The sequence below is a fragment of the Pelodiscus sinensis genome, chromosome 7 (genome assembly GCF_049634645.1).
Source record: "Pelodiscus sinensis isolate JC-2024 chromosome 7, ASM4963464v1, whole genome shotgun sequence".
NCBI lineage: Eukaryota > Metazoa > Chordata > Testudines > Trionychidae > Pelodiscus > Pelodiscus sinensis.
Window position 1 is genome coordinate 25,813,681 of NC_134717.1, and position 21,323 is coordinate 25,835,003.

The 21,323-nt window shown below is 44.4% G+C and overlaps 1 protein-coding gene across 10 annotated transcripts in view; it reads left to right on the plus strand.

Annotated features, from left to right (window-relative positions):
• Nucleotides 1-21,323, plus strand: part of MBD5 (methyl-CpG binding domain protein 5) — a 251,076-nt gene that overhangs the window by 126,373 nt on the left and 103,380 nt on the right. For 9 of the 10 annotated variants that reach the window (XM_075933338.1, XM_075933341.1, XM_075933339.1 and 6 more), the window contains one exon: nt 3,698-3,833. The gene's annotated coding sequence lies outside the window, so the exon portion shown is untranslated. Of the gene's footprint in view, nt 1-3,697; nt 3,834-9,539; nt 9,689-21,323 lie in introns of all 10 variants that reach the window. The other variant, XM_075933343.1, reaches the window with a different exon arrangement.

Here is a 21,323-nt window from a genome sequence, read left to right on the forward strand (position 1 = left end):
GTATGTCTGTCTGTTGTGGAACCGCTCATTCTGGGTCCCCCATGCCTACCATTGTGAAGCATACCTCTCAACTTGCAACCCTTGCAGTGTGTAACATCTCTAAACAAAACCTTTGACAAATAACTGAAATGTGAAAAACCTATATTTTGTGGATTTGTGCCGTAATTTACAGATAATAATGGCTTTTAAGTTTAAAAAAACCCCAGAACACGTTTTAAAGATATTTTCTCAGTGTGTAAATTAAATAAGCTAGTTTTTCAAACTAAAATAAATTATATCACATGCATTCATGTGATATAATTTATTTGATCTTGATTGACATCAGGATTTGAACCCATAGATCAGGGGTAGGAAAAAGGGCCTTTGCAGACCAGATGTTGCCTGCCAAGCAGGTTAATCCGGCCTGTGGAGACCCAGCTGCTTCTTGTGCCCCCAGGCCAATCAGGGCCTTGGGGCAGGAGGAAGCCCAAAAAGTCTCCTCCCACCCTGCCCCTACCCTGCAAGCGGTGCACGGAGTTTAGAAGCACTGTATGCTCCTGGCAGGGTAGAAGGAGGCTTTGCACGCTCCCTGCACCCCCAAGCCCTGATTGGCCCGGGGGCAGGGCTGGCTCTAGACACCAGCAAATCAAGCACGTTCTTGGGGCGGCACATTTCCAGGGGCAGCATTTCCAGGTAAGCAGCTACCCTTGGCAATACCTGCCCCCGCCCCGCCTATTTTAAAGGGCCACAGGAGACGCCACTACCTGCTGTGCAGTGCTGGCACCATGCACACCCAGAACCTGCTGGCTGCCCTCTGCCTCCTTCAGCTGTCCAGCTCTGCCGCCTACTTTGGGTCACCCTGCCTGCGGGGGGCCGAAGTGGGTTCGCGGGGCGGGGGATGGCCCCAGTGCAGGAAGCACAGTCTCCCCTCCAGCCAGGGCCGTGGCGGCTGCTATAGCATTACGCATTCTTTTAACATTACCAGTATCAGTGGCTCTGATGAACTCAGTTTCTCAAAACTGAAATTACTAAAAAATTATTTGCAGTCCACCATGTCTCAAAATTATTTATCAGGACTCCCATTAATTTCAATTGACAGTACCATTGCAGAAAATTTAGATTTTACTGAATTATTAAAAGGCTACACAAGTCAAACCAGAAAAATTCAGTTCATATAACTTCTTTTAATTTATGAGAAATTGGGCGCAGTGGAAGACACTAACATTTTTCATTACAGTGTATAGTTGAACCCAAATTGTTTGTAATTGTGATTTTGTTAAAATTAAATGAGTACACTAGTAGGAAATTGTTTTATTTCACTAACTACAAATCTTCTGTTTTCATTTTTTTTTTTATTTTAAACAGTCAAAAAAAAAACATTGCAAAGTGCAAACGTGTAAAAGCCAACAAAAGGGGGGGCAAAAAACCTAGAGCCAGCCCTGCCCAGGGTCAGGGGAGTGCGTGAAGTCTTCTCCCGCCCTGCAAGGGGTGAAGTGCCACCACGCTCCTTGCAGAACGGGGGCAGGGTAGAAGGAGACTTCGCACACTCCCTCTGCCCCAGAGCTTGGGGGCGGGGAGAGCACATGAAGTCTCCTCCTGCCCTGCAAGGGGCTTAGCACTTAGTCAACCGCCATCTGCTGCTCAGCTGGTGGTTGACTCTAAGCCCAGCACTTCCTTGCAGGGTAGGGGCAGGAGTGAGAGACTTCACATGCTCCCCTCCCAAGGCCCTGATTGACCTAGGAAGTGCAAGGGAGAGTGTGCAAAGTCTCCTTCCACTGCCAGAGGCACAGGTAGCTAGGTGGAACCATCAGCTGTTCAGAACAGATGAAGGTTCTCTCTGGGGGGCAAAGACTTTGTGCACTCTCCCACCCCCAGACCAATCAGGGTCTATGTGTGGAAGCACAGAAGTGTCGTGACCTCCAGTCAAAAATTACTGCCCACCTGTCAGCCGACGGTCAGGGCAGTGTGTGTGTGTGTGTGTGTGTGTGTGTTTCCGAGAAAAGGTTTAACGTCCGTGTCTTTACTGCTAGGACCGGGGTCCCATCGCAGAGGGTGGCCAGCAGGCCAACAGACGCCCCGTTATATAGGAAGAGCTTATTACACCTTAGATTTTAGCTGCTAGAACACAGGGGTTCCTTCGCAGCGGGCAGCCTAGGAAAGGCTGAAAAGGTGCCCCAACGGATCTTGTCACCTGGGAGTGACACAGATCCAAATGCCCAAGCTCTCCCTATGTCTGTCCCTTTATGACCGGCTGAAATTCTTTTAAATTGTGCTTGGTTTTGTTACAGCAACTGGAGGAGTCAGGTTAAAGCTTAAACAGTTACAGGTTTATTAAAAGACTTATAAAAGCATATGGTTACAATGGCTATTGTTCTATTTCTTAAATGCTAGCAAATATATATAGGTCTTAAAAATGATCACAGGAAAAAGGTAAAGATAGAAAATAGAAATAATGGTACCAAGTGACAGCTTAATCTTTAAAGAGCTCTAACACTATGTGTATATATATACTTAAACAAAGGACCACATCCAGGTACAATTTTTACCCCTTTCTGTGCCTCTCGACTCCAGCGTGTCAGGCCAGGGCCGGTCTCTCAATTCCAAGGAAAGACGAATACGAGGTGGGCGTCCCCTCTGGAACCTCGGGAGATTAAACACCTAACCCGACCAGCAGATAGATGGTAGATTGACACTCAGAGAAAATGTGCTGCTGGACCCATCTATATACCCCTGGGGGCCCGTATCCTCTTTCTTATCTAAGATGCCGAATTGTACTGGTCCGTTTTGTGGCGCCAGTTCTTACAAGCAAGTTTCAAGTTAATTTACACTTGCAAGAGAGATAACTAAATTGTGAATACTAGACTTTTTTTACTGGGCGAGAGATTCCTCCCCCCGCGGATGGATGTGTGTTCGTATCAATATGGGTTTCAGTCAAGGGCACTCCTTGGCAGCCTCTTGGTCAGCAATTGGCGTATCTCTGTTTACAGCCATTCATGGTCACACAGCCTGGGCCTTCTGCTCTGTGTGCCCTGGATGCTCCAGGCAAGCAAAAATGGATGTTACAAGGGGAGTTCCTGTCTGGCTACACCACCCCTGCCATAGATCTTCAATTCGAACCGCTATCACTTGAGCAAAAGGAGTAATTGCTAGGCTCTTTCTGAACCAGGCACAAGAGAAGGAATTGGCACACACTTTTCTAGTACATTATATGACTGTTTATTAGTCAGCACTAGACAATTGGTATATTGTTGAATGTCAATCTGAAAGGCATTGTTGTGAAGTGAGTGAGATTTGGGGCTGCCATTCTAGAAACGGGAGTTCTTTCCCTAACTGTGACTTCATGTAACCTCTTTGTTGACTTATTTGTGAAGAGGTATGTGGTGGTGACGCATGCTTGTTTGACATCTAGGATTGTAGCATGCTGCTGAGCTGATGGATGGGAATCAGAGTACAAAACAAACAGTACTTTGTATGCATTTTTAAGATGTACTGGTAGTTCCTCTAAATAACAACAAAAATGCAGTTGTCCCTCTTTTTGCCCTACATTACCTACATTTTTTATACTACTTATTGTACAAATTGCCAATATATAGCCTTTGCCCTTATGTTATGGATAGTTTTTAAGAGACACATCACACACATTATATAATTGAAGCAGTTTGTCTCTCTGTAAATATGCTGGATATGACTTTAATATGCTGGATTTCTTTTTTTACAGGAAGAAAGTGTCATCTCAATAAATCAGACAAGGAATTATAGACAGTTCTTAGAGCATTATAACACTAATTCTCTGCAAGGGGTCAGTGAACTTCCCAAGATCAGTGGATATTTTCCACCAGTTTTCCTAATCTTGGGTAAGTAAATTCTATCTTTTACCTCTATCTTCTCCCTGTTTCCCCACCCCTGACCCTAGCTATAAATACATGATGCAGCTTTCTGAGTATTTTTAAGTGTTTTCTTCTGATTTTCCTTTTCTCTTAAAGATAATGTAAAAGTAATCTAACAACATTAGACTTATGTGTTGAGTACCCCAAGTAACTGGGGTAAAAGATTCATTTAGCTCATTAATTTAATAATTACAGTACATGTTTTTTCTTTCTTGGATCCACCAAGCACTGATATGGATGGCTCTTTTTGTCTATGGTATTTCAGGATATACTGTTCTATTAATGCTACTCCAACTACTGAAAACTATAGCCAGCCTATAGCCATAATATAAAGCCAGTTTGGTCACAGTATCATGTAAGAGTTTGATATTTTTAATATTATTACTATGTAATATATATATTTCATAACTATTGAATAAAATAAGCATATTAAGTGTTCCAAAAATAAATAAAAACAAGACTTAGATTACTTTTGTAAATAGTGGTCATTGAATTTCACTGTATGTTTTCTATGTCAAGCCCACAGTTGTGGTAAAGATCTTGCATATCTTTTAGAAATTTCAGCACAGTGCATGCTGAATGTTACATTTTAAACAGTTTTTAAAACCTACACCTAGTAATTTTCTGAGTGGTACTTTTTCTCTGGTTACTGTAATGCTACTTGTAGATTACTTTTTGGCCTTCTTGGATTCACATTTGTTTTCTGAAAATTTTGCTGAATCTTTCATTTCTCAAACTGTGAATCTAAGTAGAATGGAATATAAGATACTTTTTTAAATTGTTCAGATGAAATTAGAAAACTAATCACACTATTCACAAAGCAAATAGGAAAACAAATTTACTGAAATGCCAAACATTATTTTTCCAGAAATTCCTTTCAAAAAAGATTACTTAGTCACATACAATTTTTAAAAAATGGGGAGCAATAATAGAAGTAGATATAAAAGTCAACTTTCCTTCCAAGTTTTCTATTGTGCAAACGTAGTAGAAACTAAAATAGGTAAACTTTTTGACAACCACCATAGCATAATTATCAGTTATTTTCTAAATGGAGGGAAAACTTTGGTAATTTCAGATGCTTCCATGTGTGATACACTTGTCACCATTAGTTGGTATTGTAACTTATAATGGTCACAATCTAGTGGGGATGGAACTCTCCCACCCTAATGGAAGGGAAGAGTTTTCATAACTACCTTTCTCCTGGCATCATTAGTGAGGGAATCTCCTAGTCACAGTTTGAAGTGGTGATATTTACAAAAAATTAGGCAACCTATACCATATATTCCCTTGTATTCATTTGGAGTTTATTGCAGTAATAGCTTTCCTTACTAGAGGAGAATGAACCAGACCCAGAATTGCAAGCAGTTGCTGCCTGGATGACAGAGAGCTTATCACAACAACTCATTCTCCTGATTAAATAAGCCCTGTTTCTGGCTTTCTTATTCTGTGGCTGCTTTACTTGTGTGGTTTTGTTTGGTTTTGTTTAAATCTCCAGATAAATGGTCTGAAGTAAATAGGACAAAATTCAATAAGAAGAAATGCAAAGTGCTCCACTTAAATAGAATCTCCTACACATACGAAATAGGAGTATTGCAGAAAGGAATCTGAAGGTCATAGTAGATCACAAACTAAATATGAATCAACAGTGTAACTGTGGTGCAAAAAAAGCAAACATCATTCTGAGATATATTAACAGGAGTGTTGTAAGAGACATGAAAATCATTCTTTCACTCTACTCTGCACTGGTTAGGCCTCAACTCCAGTATTGTGTCCAGTTCTGCCTGCCACATTTCAGGAATTATGTGGCCAAATTAGAGAGAGTCCAGAGAAGAACAACAAAATTATTCAAGGTCTAGACCACAGCGCACTATGGCCCACGACTCCCAGTGGACGAGGCAGGGGTGTTGTTATTATCAGCCCCTTCCTACCATCACCCCCTGCCTGCTCACCCGATGGCATCGCGGTCCCCAAGTATGCGGCTTTGGGGCTCACCAAGGGGGCCTAGCACAGAGTGATGCTCTCTGCACACCCCACAGCAACACAAGCCACAGAGGAAGCAGAGCAAGTGTACCCATCCAGTGCACTCCACTTTCCAAGCGACCACTGCTGCCTTACAGGATAACTCCATCCCACCCCTAGTGATCACCAAATAAACATACTTGGGGGATGGGGAGCAATAGGGGGAGAGAGCGGGATGATGATAGGAAGTTTGGGGGCTGTTAATGGTGCCGGGCCCCCCCACTCCAGCCAACCAGGAGTCCTGGGCCAGATTGCCCAATCCCTCCAGTGAGGACTGACCTGCAGGCAGGAGTTTGAAACTCTTGGTCTAGACAACCTGTCCTATGAGGGAAGATGAAAAATATTGGATTTGTTTAGTCTGGAGAACAGAAGACTAAGAGGTGACATAAAAGATTTTAAGTATACTAGGGGGCTGTGCCCCCTGCTCGCTACGCTCGCCAGCCCCCCTTCTAGGGTAGGCAGCCCCGGCTCTTCCCCAGGCAGCCAGGAAGGGCCAGGCCAGAGCGTGGTAGCCATTGACTGTCCCAGCTCTCTCTCCCCAGCCACTGGGCCCTCCTAAGGCCAGTCCACCCCTGGTTTTCCTCCTCTGGTCCATGTGTCTCCCTCTGGCTATCAGGGGTTGGGCTGAAGCCAGCCAGCCCCGCTCCCGTGAAGGGGTAGAGCATGTGGCTCTGGGGCCTTCCCCCCCCCCCCCCACACACACACACACATACGAGGGCAGAAGGCCATGCGGCTGGCAGCCCCAGCCATCACCGCATGGCTCTGGGTCCTTGGCCCCCCCCGTGAGGGGGAAAGGCCACGCGGCTGGCTGCTCTGGGCTCTGCACCTCCTCTGCCATACAAGGCCCCACGTCCCCCTTCACCCACCCAGCTGCAGAGCACAGGGAGAGAAAGGGAAGGAGGGAGGGAGGGGCTGTGGAATGCAGAGTGATGTGATATCCCTCTGTCATCCTGCAGGAAAATCTTTTTATATCTAGAAAGAGATAAAAGGTTGTTACAAGGAGGAAGGAGAAAAACAGCTCTCTTTAACCTGTTAAAATAGGACAAGAACCAGTGGGCTTAAACTGCAGCAAAGGAAGTTTAAGTTGAACATTAGGAAACACTCCCCAACTGTCAGGGTGGTTAAATACTGGATAAATTGCCTAGGCAGATTGTGGAATCTCCATCTTTAGCCCCCTGCTTCTGAGAGAGGGGGAGAGAGACAAGGGGGTGCATGCGTGCAGTGCTGCTCTCCCACCTCCCTGGAGCACTGGGGGAGGGAAGGAAGCTGCGTAGCATGGCTCCCAGAGCACCATGGGAGGGAGGATGCCACCTGGTTCCAGCCTTCCTGGCCCAAAGCACATGGAGGGAAGGAGCTGGGGGCAGCAACGATCCGCCTCTAGAATGCCTACAGTAGCCGGTCTGGGGCTGGAGTGTGGTCAGGGCTTGCTGCCTAAGCCTCAGGATGCTTATGAGCTCCATATAGGTTTTATTTTCCTAGTTTATTTATGACAAGGTCATGCAAGACAGTATCAAAAGCCTTATTAAAATCAAAACTTGCCACTTCTACCACTTTCCCTTATCCACAAAGTTTTGTAACTCTGTCAAAGAAAGTTATTTGGTTGCTTTTACAGGATTTGTTATTGACAAATCCATGCTATTACTTATCACCTTGTTATCATCTAGATGTTTACAAATTGATTGCTTAATTATATGCTTCGATGGCTTTTCAAAGATAATCACTAATGACTGAGATCTCCTGAGTCACTTCCTTGAATATTATAGGATATATTTCATCAAACAGTGGGGACATGACGACAACTAACTTGTCTAAGAAATTTTTAACTTGTTCTTTCCAAATTTTTGGCCTCTGATCCTATCTCATTTTCACTGGTATCTATTAAGATAGCTGTTCAATAGAAAATAATGGAATTATAGATTTTTGGTAGAAAATAACACTCATTTATATTGCTACCAGGGAAAATAACATCTCCTGATCACCAGGAAAGTGTTATCCATAAGCTAGACAGGTGCTTAGTGCGCCACGTTTCTTGGGAATGTCATTCTGAGAGAACTGCTGGTCTATAACCCAATCCCTGAGAACACAGATCATGCTAGCAATAAAACCTTACCCTAGAGAAGGACAGAAGAAGAAAGATAGGGAGGCTGGAGAGAAGGAGACACAAAAAAGGGGAGGCCCTGGGGTAATGGTGGAGCAAAATATTTGTGAGTGTCAGTTATGATGCCTTTTGAGCAACAGCAATGCCCTTTACCTGTTCAGATAGGACACTCTTTTTATGAACTATAGGTTTCATAATGACTGTGAAGAATGAACTGTTTTTAATCTTAGGGGCAATCTTTTCCATAGGTCAGGCTTCAGGCATATTGGAAGGCCATTATTTTGTCCATATTTGCTTTGTACATCGAGAGAAGCATCCAGTATAAGCAGATTTTGGTCTGGACATTTTCACATGAATGGCAGTGTCCCGTGTTTTACAAAAACCTAAGTGCTAAGATCCTACATAAATAAATAAATAAATATATATATATATTAATCACACTGTTTAGATGAACTTACTTTGCATTTAAATCCTCTTCCTGCGAAAGACTGTAACAGCTGTATAAGAGATTCATTTGACCTCGTAAATAATGTGATTATTTGTAATGCCTTGCTACCTGTTTGCACATTATATCCTGGCTCAGTTTTACTCTTACATTGAGGAACTACAATTTTCAACTAAAAAAAATCTCATGATTATAAAATACCAGCATTAATGAAGTCAATACAAACTGAAGGTGACATGTTCTTCAGGGGAATGGAAGGGTTTTGTTCACATGCTTAACTAAGGGTGCATCTAAACTGCAGGGTTTTTTTTGAAAAACATGTTTTTCCGAAAAAAACTTCACTTTCATCCACATTGCTGTTGCGTTCTTTCGAAAGAAAATCGAAAGCACGCTGGTTTTTCTGACATTAGAAAACCTCATTCCACAAGGAAGAACGCCTTTTCCAAAAGAGCTGTTTCAGAAAAAGGCATGCATGGACGCGGAAGAGGGAATTTTTTCGGAATAAGAGGCCTCCAGAAAAAAGCACAGGTGCTCTGGTGGCTACTCCGTCCATAGTAATCACAGCTTAAACGCAAGACAACATCTGTTCAGTGTCTGCTTTTGAAAAAGCAAATCACTTTTTCTATGTGCTTTTGCTGTGTGGGCGGTCTCTTTCAGAAGAAGGTTTTTTTTTGAAGATCTCTTCCAAAAAAGCTTCTTTCGAAAAAACCTTGCAGTCTAGATGTACCCTAGCACATTTGTAATATTTAATATAATAGTTTAAATTTGAGATTCGTGATCACATTGTACCTTGTGAGAATCTTCATATTGTAGTGAAGTGTCTAGTAAACCTGGTAGATTCTCTTGCTTTATGGGAGTGGGATTGGGTGTGAGAGTGAGTATTGTTTGCTGATTGTAAAACCCAAAAAACAACACCCTATTAAGGTGTAGGACAGCATTTTAAAAATCAAAATTATGTAGTCTGTAAATTAGAACTGATTAAACAGGGACTCTGTAGTATCTAGAAAATAAGTATTAGGTGTGTTGCACTTCTTTTACTAAGCTCTTATAATCAATTCTGATATACTGTAAAATCGCGTGTATAATGCGCACTTTTTTCCCGTTTTTTTAGCGTCAAAGTCGGGGTGCGCATTATCCATAGGAGATTTTATTTAAGTTTTCATTTGGCGGTTCTGCGGCAGTTAATTAATCACTGGACACCAGAGGTTAAGTTGATTTTTATTAGCATCGACAAGCAACTATATATACAGTTTCAAAAAGGTAAGTTAAACAAATGAAATCAACACTGCAGCGCAAACAAACAGATATGTTAATTGATCTTCTACTCATCTTCGAAGCCCTCGAATTTGCTTTTGTTAGAATCTTCCTCAAACAGACGAAAAATATCTGCCAGGGTGTAGCCCTCGACATCTTCATCCAGAAAATACAAATCATTGTCCTCTTCGCATACCGGTAATTCACCCTCAGCCGATTCATTGTTGCTCAGATCCATCCACAGGGCATCATCTTTGCTGCCATGCATAGCATTAGAGATGCTGCATTTCAGAAACCCCTTCCTTATCATAGCGGGATCAAGTTCAAGCCAGACATCTGCTATCCACTGGGTAACATCTTGCAGTATCAGTGTTCGCATATATCCACCTGCAGTAAATGTATGTTCACCTTCCAACAAACAGGTGTTCAATTTCCATCTTTCATTGGCTTGTTAACTGTCATGTCAAGCGGCTGCAACATTTTGGTCATTCTACCAGGAATAATTGCCAAGTCTGTTTTGTCCTGCTGAAGCCTTTTCTTGACGGATGGCATACGATGACACCGAAACGCATCCAAAACTATTAGAAACCGCTTTCTCATAAATCCACCTGGACGCTTTGCCCAAACCATCTGTAGCCAATCAAGCATTAAAGCTTTGTCAATCAAGTCTTCAGGGTGAACACGCACGTGAACGGTGTTCGGGAATATAACGTTCTTTGGCATTGTCTAGAGCTTGAACACAAAGATAAGGAGGCAACTTCGTTCCGTCCGCCATGCAAGCAAGCATTACGGTAAACCTAGACTTTTCATGACCTGTGGTAGCAATGGAGAAGGTCTTGGCACCTTTCACTTCAAGCGTTCTGTCGTAGGAATTATCGAAATTTAATGGTGTCTGATCTGTGTTACCAATTAATGAAAGGTCGTAGCAGTGCTGCTTGTGTAGTTTTATGATAAGCTTTTGGAACTGTAGTAACTTGGTATCTGAGTCCATGGGTAGCTTCTGTGCAATTTTTGTTCGGCATCGGACTGATAGGCCATGGCGATTCATGAACCGATCGCTCCAGCCATACAAAGCTTTAAACCTGGCTGTCTTAGCACACGTTTTGGCAATGGTCAAAGCCTTCATTCTAACATCCGCAATGCTAATACCACCGCTTTGCTTGGCCTCCAACTCAGGATATGCAGTGCTTTTACCTTGCTCAGCCATCTTCATCTGAGGCAGCACTTGCAGGCGCTCTTTCTGCCGTCTCCAAAGCCGCATGTTAGACTCTATGTCATCAAATTCACGGCTGGCAGCTCTGTTGCCATGAGCCTCAGCATAGCTAACAACTTTACGTTTTTCAGCAGTCGTGTAAGATTGCCGACAACTCATAGCATTCCAAAGATGGAAATGTCATGCACTATATAATCGTGTGCTCACACGTGATTACCCGACAAGACAAAAAGGCAAGACAAAAAGTCAGGGTGCTCATTATAGATAAGAGTTCAGTTTATTCCGGGATTCTGACGTTTAAAAGGTAGATGCGAATTATGCATTGGTGCGCATTATACTCGTGATTTTATGGTAATTCTGAATGATCTATTGATTTTCAGTAGATTATTTCTAGTGGCTCTTCAAGATATCTATGTTAAATTAGCAGACTTTCAAATTATTGCCTTCTGGGAAATTATACTAGCTCTCCTTTCGATCTTCTTTCACCCTGACTTGATCCAAAGCACTTCTCATATAAAAGAAACCAGGTAATTGAACTTAAGGGCCATGAGATTATTTTTCTAGTTGTTCTCAGTGGCAGAGAAACTGAAATTGACACATTAAAAGTCTGCTCCAGAGAAACTTATGGACTGCAGCACACCATCAATGACAATACACTGCTGTCATTTTTTTTTAAGAGATAGCAGTGTTGAGTCCCATTCATGCACTGTTTCTACAGTGGGATTTGCCAGCATTCATTAACTGGCACAAAATCCCAGTGAATGGCTCACAACCTATATTAGCATGTTGCTTTGCAGAATAGAGACCATTCGGGGGACAGGGAGGGGGAGGGAGAGAGAGAGACTACTGCATGTTGTATATCTTTTACATTTTTTTATTTTGTAATATTAACTACAGAATTGTCTTTAAAATCTTAGGATTATTTGTAGTGATACTTAAAAACTTAGAGTGTTTAACTCATATTGGCGATGGGTAATACAACAGAATTTGTTTGAGAAAATTTTTCTTTAAATGTGTACCTTTTATGCGATTACTGTAATTGCACTTACCTTAATTGCCCATTTTTAACATATCCACTGTTTCTAATTCTTGGATATATACTGTAACCGCCTCCATACTTTAGAAAAAAATAATTTTTTTTCTCCACTCCTTCCTTTTTTCTTTTATTGAATAAAATTATGTACATAGTATAAAATAGTTTGAGAATCTTGAGCGCAGCAAAAAAAAGTGAAATAAAAAAATGTGATTTAATGTAAACAATACTATTGGCTTAATAGATGTAACTTGGGGTGCAAAGAGTACCACAGATGAAGGGTATAAGAAGAAAAGGACTTAGCCCCCGTTAACTTAGTCGATAGCCAAACTACAGACAGGACTATCTCTGAAACAATGTTGAATGTGCACCCAAAAATTTAAGAAACCAAAAGGTCCCTAAGGTAACTAGAAGCAAGGCCTTCCAGCCAGAGTGAGGAATCAAGGGTGCCATTTTGGGTGCATAGAGGGGGCAGCAGCTGTACACTCCAGGACACAGCTAGCTTTTCATCCTGTTCCCAACATGCTAAGAGAGTGAGGGGGAAGTGCTTGCATTCTGTGCATGTCTCTCATACCTGGCTGCTGAAGGGAGCACACCAGCCAGGTGTGAGAGGCATGTGCAGAATGAAAGCACTTTCCCATCACTTGATTAGCATATGGGGAACGGGATGAAAAGCTAGCCGTGCCACAGAGCTCAAGGCTGCTCCCATCCATGCACCCAAAATGGTACCCTTGTGAGGAATGCAGCAAACTGTGCACTTTCCCGTCTCTCCCCAACAAAGGAGAACAGCCAGCAATGTTTCTGTACAAATGGTGGGGGAGCTTCAGCCCTCTCACCCCTCCCTAAAGGGTGCCTGGGGCTTGGGGGACTCAGATCTAAGGTAGGCACCCCCAGACATCTCCTTTCACCTCCCTATTGATTCTGTCTCTCTTTTGTGTGGTTTTATGAGAAGTAATTCCATTCTAGGCACATCCCATCTTCCTGGCACAATCAAACCTTGGCCTTGTTTTAAGTTATGATAGGAGGAAACTGTACACCAAATTTGGTGGTCCTAGCTCTTAGAGTTTAGGAGGAGTTCTTAAACAAACAGATGACTCACAACTCTCTCAAATATATAGTAAATTAGTACGTTATGTTAGGAATGTTTATTGCTAAATATATTTCAGTTAATATTAGAAAATTAATCAAGAGAGCAGCATAGAGTAGAGAATTTTAGTATTTAACCAAGATGAATTGAAAATGCAAACAATTTTGCAATTTATACTCTCTGTTTAAGACTAGCAGGGCACTCCTTACATGTTTTTACTGCTAATTAAGTGAGGGAGAAAATACATTCTCAACTTGGATTTATATGATTTCATTCAGACGGTATATAAAGCTGACTGTTTTAATGTAATAGACACTGATTCATAATATACTTTGACATAATTCAACAGTGGAATGCTACTTATTTACATCAGAAAAGATTCAACATTATCTCTGACCTAGATTATATTTTTTATGCTAGAGTAGCTGACTTACACTAAGAAATGAAGCCGAAACTCTACTTCACTTTAAAAAAAAAAAAAAAAAAAAAGCTCTTTTTGCACATTTGTATAATCAAAATATTGACAGCTAACGGTTGGAAAAAAACAACACACTAGGAAATTATGCTATAAAAAACAGGCTAATTCTCTAGCTTCAAGATTTTTCCAAAGCTTTCTTAGAATATTCCTTAATCTTTGCTGTAGGGGTTATTGGTAGTCCTTATTGCCTTAGCTCTCTGTAATACTTGAGATACGATATACCATGAGATATTGTCTTCAAAACACACTTACTTTAGGTCATTTTTCTATACCTCTTTTTTTCCTTGCTCATCCATAGTTCCTTCCTTTGCTAGTTTAAATGAAACAATCCATAAGATGGGGCGGGAGGAAGGGGAGCGGAGGTGCAAATATAGACTGGTGTGACTCTAGTAAAAGGGTTACCAACCTTCCAAATAGGAAGAGTCATTTTTTGTCTTTGTCTTCGATCAAAATATTTTGAACCTTATCACACGCAAAGCTACTTGTACACATACACAAAGACAGCAGGTATACAACTGATGGCAAACAAATTCTGACTTAAATAAATAAAATAGTGATGGAATAAAGTGCATCTATTTAGGTTTTTCCCCTTGGGCATTTTTAACAGTTCAGTTTGACTGTACATTTTGTTGTCACCAAGACATTACATAGTGACCCATTCCCTTTCATATTTAATGAATTGGTTATTATCTTTATGTTAAATTATGTTTGAAATTGGTTTGGTGCAGGACGGAACTGATCTCGTTCAGGGAATTGGGGTACAGGTGGGAGTGAGGGGCTCTGGATGTTAGTTTGGGTGCAGGAGAGGTTTCTGATGTGGGACAAGCATTTGGGATGTGGAAAGGGGCATGAGGTGCAGGCTCTCAGCAGAAAACTCTTACCACAGGCAACTCCTACCTGGTGGCGCAACAGGATCCAGGTAGGCTGCCTGCCTGCCATGGCACTACAGTTCTGGAAGCAGCCAGCTGCTGGTAGATCACTGCTCATCCCTGAGGAGAGATGGAACAATGGCTCTTCATGCACTGCTTGCGCCCGCAAGCACAACCCCTGCAGCTCCAATTGGCTGGTTCCTGGATCTCCTATGGGAAGGCGCTCTGCTCTCCCTACAGTCATTGCACAGATCTCAGTTGTCTGCCCCATGAGAGCACTCTGAGTAATGACTGGTTCTTCTTCGAGCAGTGTCCCGTGGGTGCTCCACTGTAGGTGTCGGGCTCATCCCGGCGCTGCAGATCGGAGATCTTTTCTAGTCGTAGTCTGCCGGACCACGCATGCGCGAAGTACGGCTCGTGGCTTTTCACGCTGTTTGAGCGTTGATGGTCTGGCTCCCGCCAGTTCCTCCTGACCGTCCTCGGCCGCGGACGGATTAACGTCTCTCTCGTGAACCCTGTTCACTAAAACAGAGAGAGAGCACCCATAGTTCTTATATACATAGTTTAAAAGTTAGTTATAATTCTTATGTAGTTAATAGTTCTAGTTGTTTAAACAAAAAAAAACCTTTTTTCTTCAGTAGTTAGTTTATTCTTCTCAAATGCCGGGGTTCAAGAAGTGCGGCGAATGCCGTGAGGCAATGCCTGCCTCTGATGGCCATTCCCTGTGCATTAGGTGCCTCGGGGAAGGCCACATACCCCAGAAATGTCCCCACTGCTCCAAGCTGACAGCCAGAGCAAGACGGGACAGGGACATGCGCCTAAAGATCCTTTTATTTGATAAAGCTCTGCAACCCGAGGCCAAATAATCCAAGGGACACACGGAGAAAACTAAAAAAATGAAGAGGAAACCATCGCCAGCGCGATCCCTTCCACCCTTAAGATCGGGTGCAGGTGACAAGCCAGGGACATCAACGGCACCGCCCGCAAGCATTGCGGTGGCGCCTAAAGACAGCCGGAGTAAGTCGGCTCCGAGCCCTTCTATATCGGGATCCACTGTTTCAGCCGTTCCCTCGGTCTCCAAACCGCTTCCAGGGGCTTCCATGGCTTCGAGAACCGCTGCCGGTACGGAACGCTCCCCGGCACCAAGCCGCAGCCGCTCCCCGGCACCGAGACGCATGCCCAAGCTGCCTGCGGAACCGAGCCATTCCTCGGTACAGGAGTGCACTTCGGCATCGGCTCATTCTAGACGATCACCAAAACAAACGCCGAAACCTTCGACAAGGCAACGCTCGGTAACTCCTGAGCATCCTTCTCCTTCTACATGGTCGGCACCAAATCGATCATCACCGCCCATGAAGCAACAAAAGCTTAAACGTTCATTGGCACCTGAACGTTCCCCGTCATCGAGTGTACCGGCACCGAGCCACCCTTCGGCACCGGAAGGATCGTCACATCACAGACTTTCCTCAGAAGGATGTCCACCGGCACCGCGGCGGCCTTCTCCTTTCAGACTATCCCCGGAACTGAGACAATCGTTGGTACCGAGACAATCAACTGCGATGACGCGGACCACCTCGGCACGGACTCCTCCAAACCAGTGGAGATAATTCCTCACTCTGTGCTTTCCACTCCAACTTCCTCTCCACCGGAACAGTTGCTGGCACCACCTGCCCGTACATCCAGGAGACTATCTTCTTTATCACCAAGTCCTGAGTTCTCTCCTGAAGTACGTTCACCATCTCCGGCGTACTCTGAATACTCTCGTGCTGGCCAAATCTCACCACATTCTGGTCATTCCTACCACCATGATCGTCGTTCACCCAGTTGCAGCACATATTACAGAGGAAGGTCACGATCACCAAGATCGCCCGCGTTTTCAACTCATTCGGGATATTCTAGGAGATCCCGTCGTTCCACGTCGCCCTACTATCACCATAGGTCATCCTCTCATCAGCATCGGTCTCCTCACACCTCTCTCGTTCAAAAGCACCAAGCTTCCTCTGCCCCTTCAAGGCCACCAACTCCCTCCGGGTCTCCTTCTCACACCGGACAACCTCTTCCTGTTCGGGATCCCGAACCTGATCAATCACCCACGCATCATTCTTCATCGTCACCAAACGATGCAGTTTTTCAAGGAGACACCTCACCATCTGACGACCTACGCCAGTTTCAGGAGTTGTTTAAGAGAGTGGCGGAGAGTCAAAGCGTACAGCTGGGTGACGTGGAACAAAAACAACACCATCTCCTCCGTAATATCAAACACACTCACCAGCCCAAGATTTCGTTGCCACTGGACGCGGCCATTCTTGAAATTGCGGACGATATTTGGCAGCTCCCGGCATCCGCCCCGCCGACGAATAAGAAGGCGGATAAAAAGTATTTCGTCCCTGCTAAAGGGATGGAATTTCTCTTTACCCATCCACAGCCTAACTCCTTGGTTGTGGATGCAGTACAGCAAAAGGCAAAGATGCCACAACACAAACTACTGCCGCAGACAGAGACAGTAAGCGTCTCAATTTATTCGGACGTAAATTTTACTCCTCGGCAACACTCACTTTACGAATGGCCAATTATTCCGCATTGTTGGCGAATCACAACTTCGACAACTACGCCAAGCTTGTACCACTGCTTCAACATCTTCCAGAGGCAAAACGAGACATTTTAAAGGCTGTAATACAAGAGGGCTACGCAGCCTCTGGAACGGCCTTACATATTGCCCTGGATACAGCTGACGCTGCAGCGTGCACGACTGCTACATCAGTCATTATGCGCAGAGCATCCTGGCTGCAACAGTCCTCTGCTCCCAAAAACCTCTTCTCGAAGGTCGAGGACCTACCCTTTGACAGGCAGAATCTCTTTTCTGATAAGACTGACCAACTTCTGCACTCAGGGAAGGACTCCAGAGCCACTTTAAAAACACTGGGCATGTACACTCCTCCATATCGTAGAAAACGGTATACCCCCTACCAAAGGCAGAGGCCCCCCCTATGACAATCTCCTCAGTATAGGCCTCAAGACCAACAAAGAGGTAGACAGCGGCAACAGCGGAGACGCCCGCCGCCCAAAGCAACTTCCCAACAGGGTACCAGACAGCAAGTTTGACGCGTCACTGGAGGGGTTGAGAACCATTCCCATCAGTACCATTCTGAGTGCTACGAAGGCGATATTTCACCACCGTCTGAGGCCGTACCTCCATCGATGGGCTTACATCACCACCGACAAATGGGTCCTTCAGACAATTCGCCTCGGTTACACCATCCCATTCATGTCGCTACCCCCCCCATTCCCCCCTTGCCCTGTCCCTTTTCAGGGACCCATCTCACGAACTCTTGCTCAGGCAAGAAGTTACCGTCTACTCACTGTCGGAGCAATAGAGCCTGTTCCGGATGAGTTCAAGGGCAGAGGGTTTTATTCCCGGTACTTTGTAACGGAAAAGAGATCAGGGGGATGGAGACCGATACTAGATCTTCGTGACCTCAACCGTTTCTTACGAAAACAACGGTTTCGATTGGTTACCTTAGCTACAATCATCCCAGCACTTCAGAACGGGGATTGGTTCACATCCCTCGATCTTCAGGATGCATACTTTCACATTGCAATTCATCCGGCGCACAGACGATTCCTACGCTTCCAAATCGGTACAGACCATTTCCAATACAAGGTCCTGCCGTTTGGTCTCTCATCGGCTCCACGGGTTTTCTCCAAGACCCTGGCTGTGGTAACCGCATATCTTCGTCGTCTACACATAATGATCTTTCCATACCTCGACGATTGCTTAATCAGAGCCCAATCGTTGCAGGAAGCGCGCAGTGCTACAGAGACAACACTCATGCTCTTCCAAGAGCTGGGTCTCATTCTCAGTGTTCCAAAGTCATCATTGGAACCGCACCAAACAATACAGTTCATAGGCGCTCGTCTAGACTCTATGACCGAGCGTGCATCATTACCGATGGAAAGGTTCCAGACGATGCAGGATTTGATCCAGATCTTGCTCATCAGTCCAACGGTTCCCATACTACGGTGCCTACAGCTTATGGGACACATGGCCTCCACAACATATGTGGTCAAACACGCAAGGTTACATTTTCGATGCCTTCAGCATTGGATGGCACAAATCTGTCCCCCCAATGTACAGGATGTCCACAGGACAATAACGGTTCCCACCCAGGTCAATAAATCACTGGCTTGGTGGACAAGTCCAGACAATCTATTGTCGGGCGTACCCTTTCATCGCCCTCAGCCGTCGGCGCAGTTGACAACAGATGCATCACTCATCAGATGGGGCGCACACCTCGGCCCCGAACAAGTACAAGGCCTATGGTCGCCAGACGAATCTTTGATGCACATCAACTTCCTGGAGCTCAGGGCAGTGTACAAAGCATGTCAACACTTCCTTCCCATCATTCGGGGACAGGTCATACGAGTCCTTACGGACAATATGACAACCGTTTATTACGTAAACAAGCAGGGTGGGGCCAGGTCCCACTCCTTGTGCACAGAAGCGGTATGTCTATGGAACATGTGCAATCGCCACAACGTCTTTTTAATCGCAGAATATCTCCCGGGCCACCACAGTGTAACGGCCGACGCCCTCAGCAGGCATTTTTCTCTCAACCACGAGTGGGAGTTACATCCCACAGTGCTCTCGGCGATATTTCAACGATGGGGATTTCCACTAGTAGACCTTTTTGCCACTTCTCACAATGCAAAATGTCCTCAGTATTGCTCGAATATCGTCACTATTCCCAAGCGGTCCTGTAAAGGTTATATCCTGGACCTGATCCTGCACTCCACTCAGGACTAAATCGAGAATTGCCTCTCCCCTTGTGGGTTCCTGCACTAGCTGCTCCAAGAAGCAGTCATTTAAGCCATTGAGAAATTTTATCTCCGCTTCTCTTCCTGAGGTGACATGTATCCAGTCAATATGGGGGTAATTAAAATCCCCCATTATTATAGAGTTCTTTATTTTGGTAGCCTCTCTAATCTCCCTCAGCATTTCTATGTCAGTATCACTGTCCTGGTCAGTGTGGTCGGTAATATATCCCCCTAAGAAAGATGTGGAGAAATTGGAAAGGGTACAGAGAAGAGCGACAAGAATGATTAAAGGTCTAGAGAACATGACCTATGAAACCAGGCTTCATGAACTGGACTTGTTTAGTTTGAAAAAAAGAAGATTAAAGGGGGACATGATAGCGGTTTTCAAATATCTGAAAGGGTGTCACAAGGAGGAAGGAGAAAATTTGTTCCTCTTGGTTTCTGAGGACAGGACAAGGAGTAATGAGCTTAAAGTGCAGCAAGAGAGGTTTAGATTGGACATTAGGAAAAAATTCCTAACTGTCAGGGTGGTCAAATAATGGAATAAATTGGCAAGGGAGGTGGTGGAATCTCCCTCTCTGGAGATATTTAAGAACAGGTCAGATAGACATCTGTCAGGGATGGTGTAGACGGAGCTTGGTCCTGCCTTGAGGGCGGAGGGCTGGACTCAATGACCTCTTGAGGTCCCTTCCAGTCCTATGATTCTATGATTCTGCAATTTCAAGGAGTCCCTCCTACATGGTTTGCCCTAAGAATTTGACACCCTACTGACAGCTTAGCTGTTCCCTTCAAATGGCATGAAATACAGCAGACTTGGTAGCTAGTGTGATTGCATTGGTGGCAGTTACAAGGCACAGTTCCCGGATTCAGACAGAGAGATGCAGACTTTGATCTAGCCTGCAGGTGTCTAATTTGATGGTAACAGTCTCTTTTATTCAGAGCAGACAGATGTGAGGCTGTATGGGTTAAAAGACATTTGGGCTATCCTTCACTTTCTGGACATGCTTATGCTGCAGCCTGCATGGAAACAGTCTGGCCAACCCCACTCAAGTCCTTGGCAACCTCGTCAGAGTCTGCAAGGAGACACAAGTATTAGTCCTTGCCTCCCTTGATGCTCCTGCTCCTCTGGGCCATCCACCCTGCCTAACCATCCTGGGGACCAGTAGCACTCATTTTCAAGGAGCGCTGAAGAGCCATGCCCCAGTCAGTTTTCAAGATGAACTTTGTTGTTTTCTTGACCGTTTTCATCCCTTACCATTCAGCCTGATTATGGGTCACCTCAGACTGCGGGGTGCTGGACACAGTATCTCAGAGTTAAACCCTGCAATTTTTGGTCACCCTACCCTTCTATTCCTCTTTCCCTGTCCCACTTCTCGGACCCTTCTCGCAAGCAGCTCTTAGTTCAAGAATCTATATTTAGGGCCAGTAGAGAAAGTTCCTCAGGATATGAAAAGAAAGGGGTTCTATTCCTATTTATTTTCTAATCCCAAGAGTAAAAATGAGAACTTGGACCCATTCTAGACCTGCGTCGCCTCAACAAGTCTCTGAAAAAGTTCAAGTTTCACTGGTCTCCCTGGCCACCATCATACTTCCTCTGGAGACTGGTATGCTGCCCTGTACTTAAAGAATGCTTCTTTCCATATTCCCATGTCATAGACATTTCCTCTGTTTTGTAGTGGGTAGACCTCATTTTCAATTCACAGTACTGCTCTTTGGCCTCTCATTGGCCCCAAGGGTATTCACAGAGGCTACATCTAGACTGGCATGATTTTCCGCAAATGCTTTTAACGGAAAAGTTTTTCCGTTAAAAGCATTTGCGGAAAAGAGCGTCTAGATTGGCATGGATGCTTTTCTGCAAAAGAACTTTTTGCGGAAAAGCGTCTATGCCAATCTAGACGCAGTTTTGCGCAAGAAAGCCCTGATCGCCATTTTCGCCATCAAGGTTTTTTTGCGCAGAACAGTTTTTAGCTGTCTACACTGGCCCTCTTGCGCAAAAACATTTCCGGAAAACGGCTTTTGCCCGAACGGGAACGTCAAAGCATTTGCGCAAGAAGCACTGATTTCGGACAGTAGAACGTCAGTGCTTTTGCACCAAATCAAATGGCCAGTGTAGACATAACCATAAAAGTCTATTAACTGTTTTACT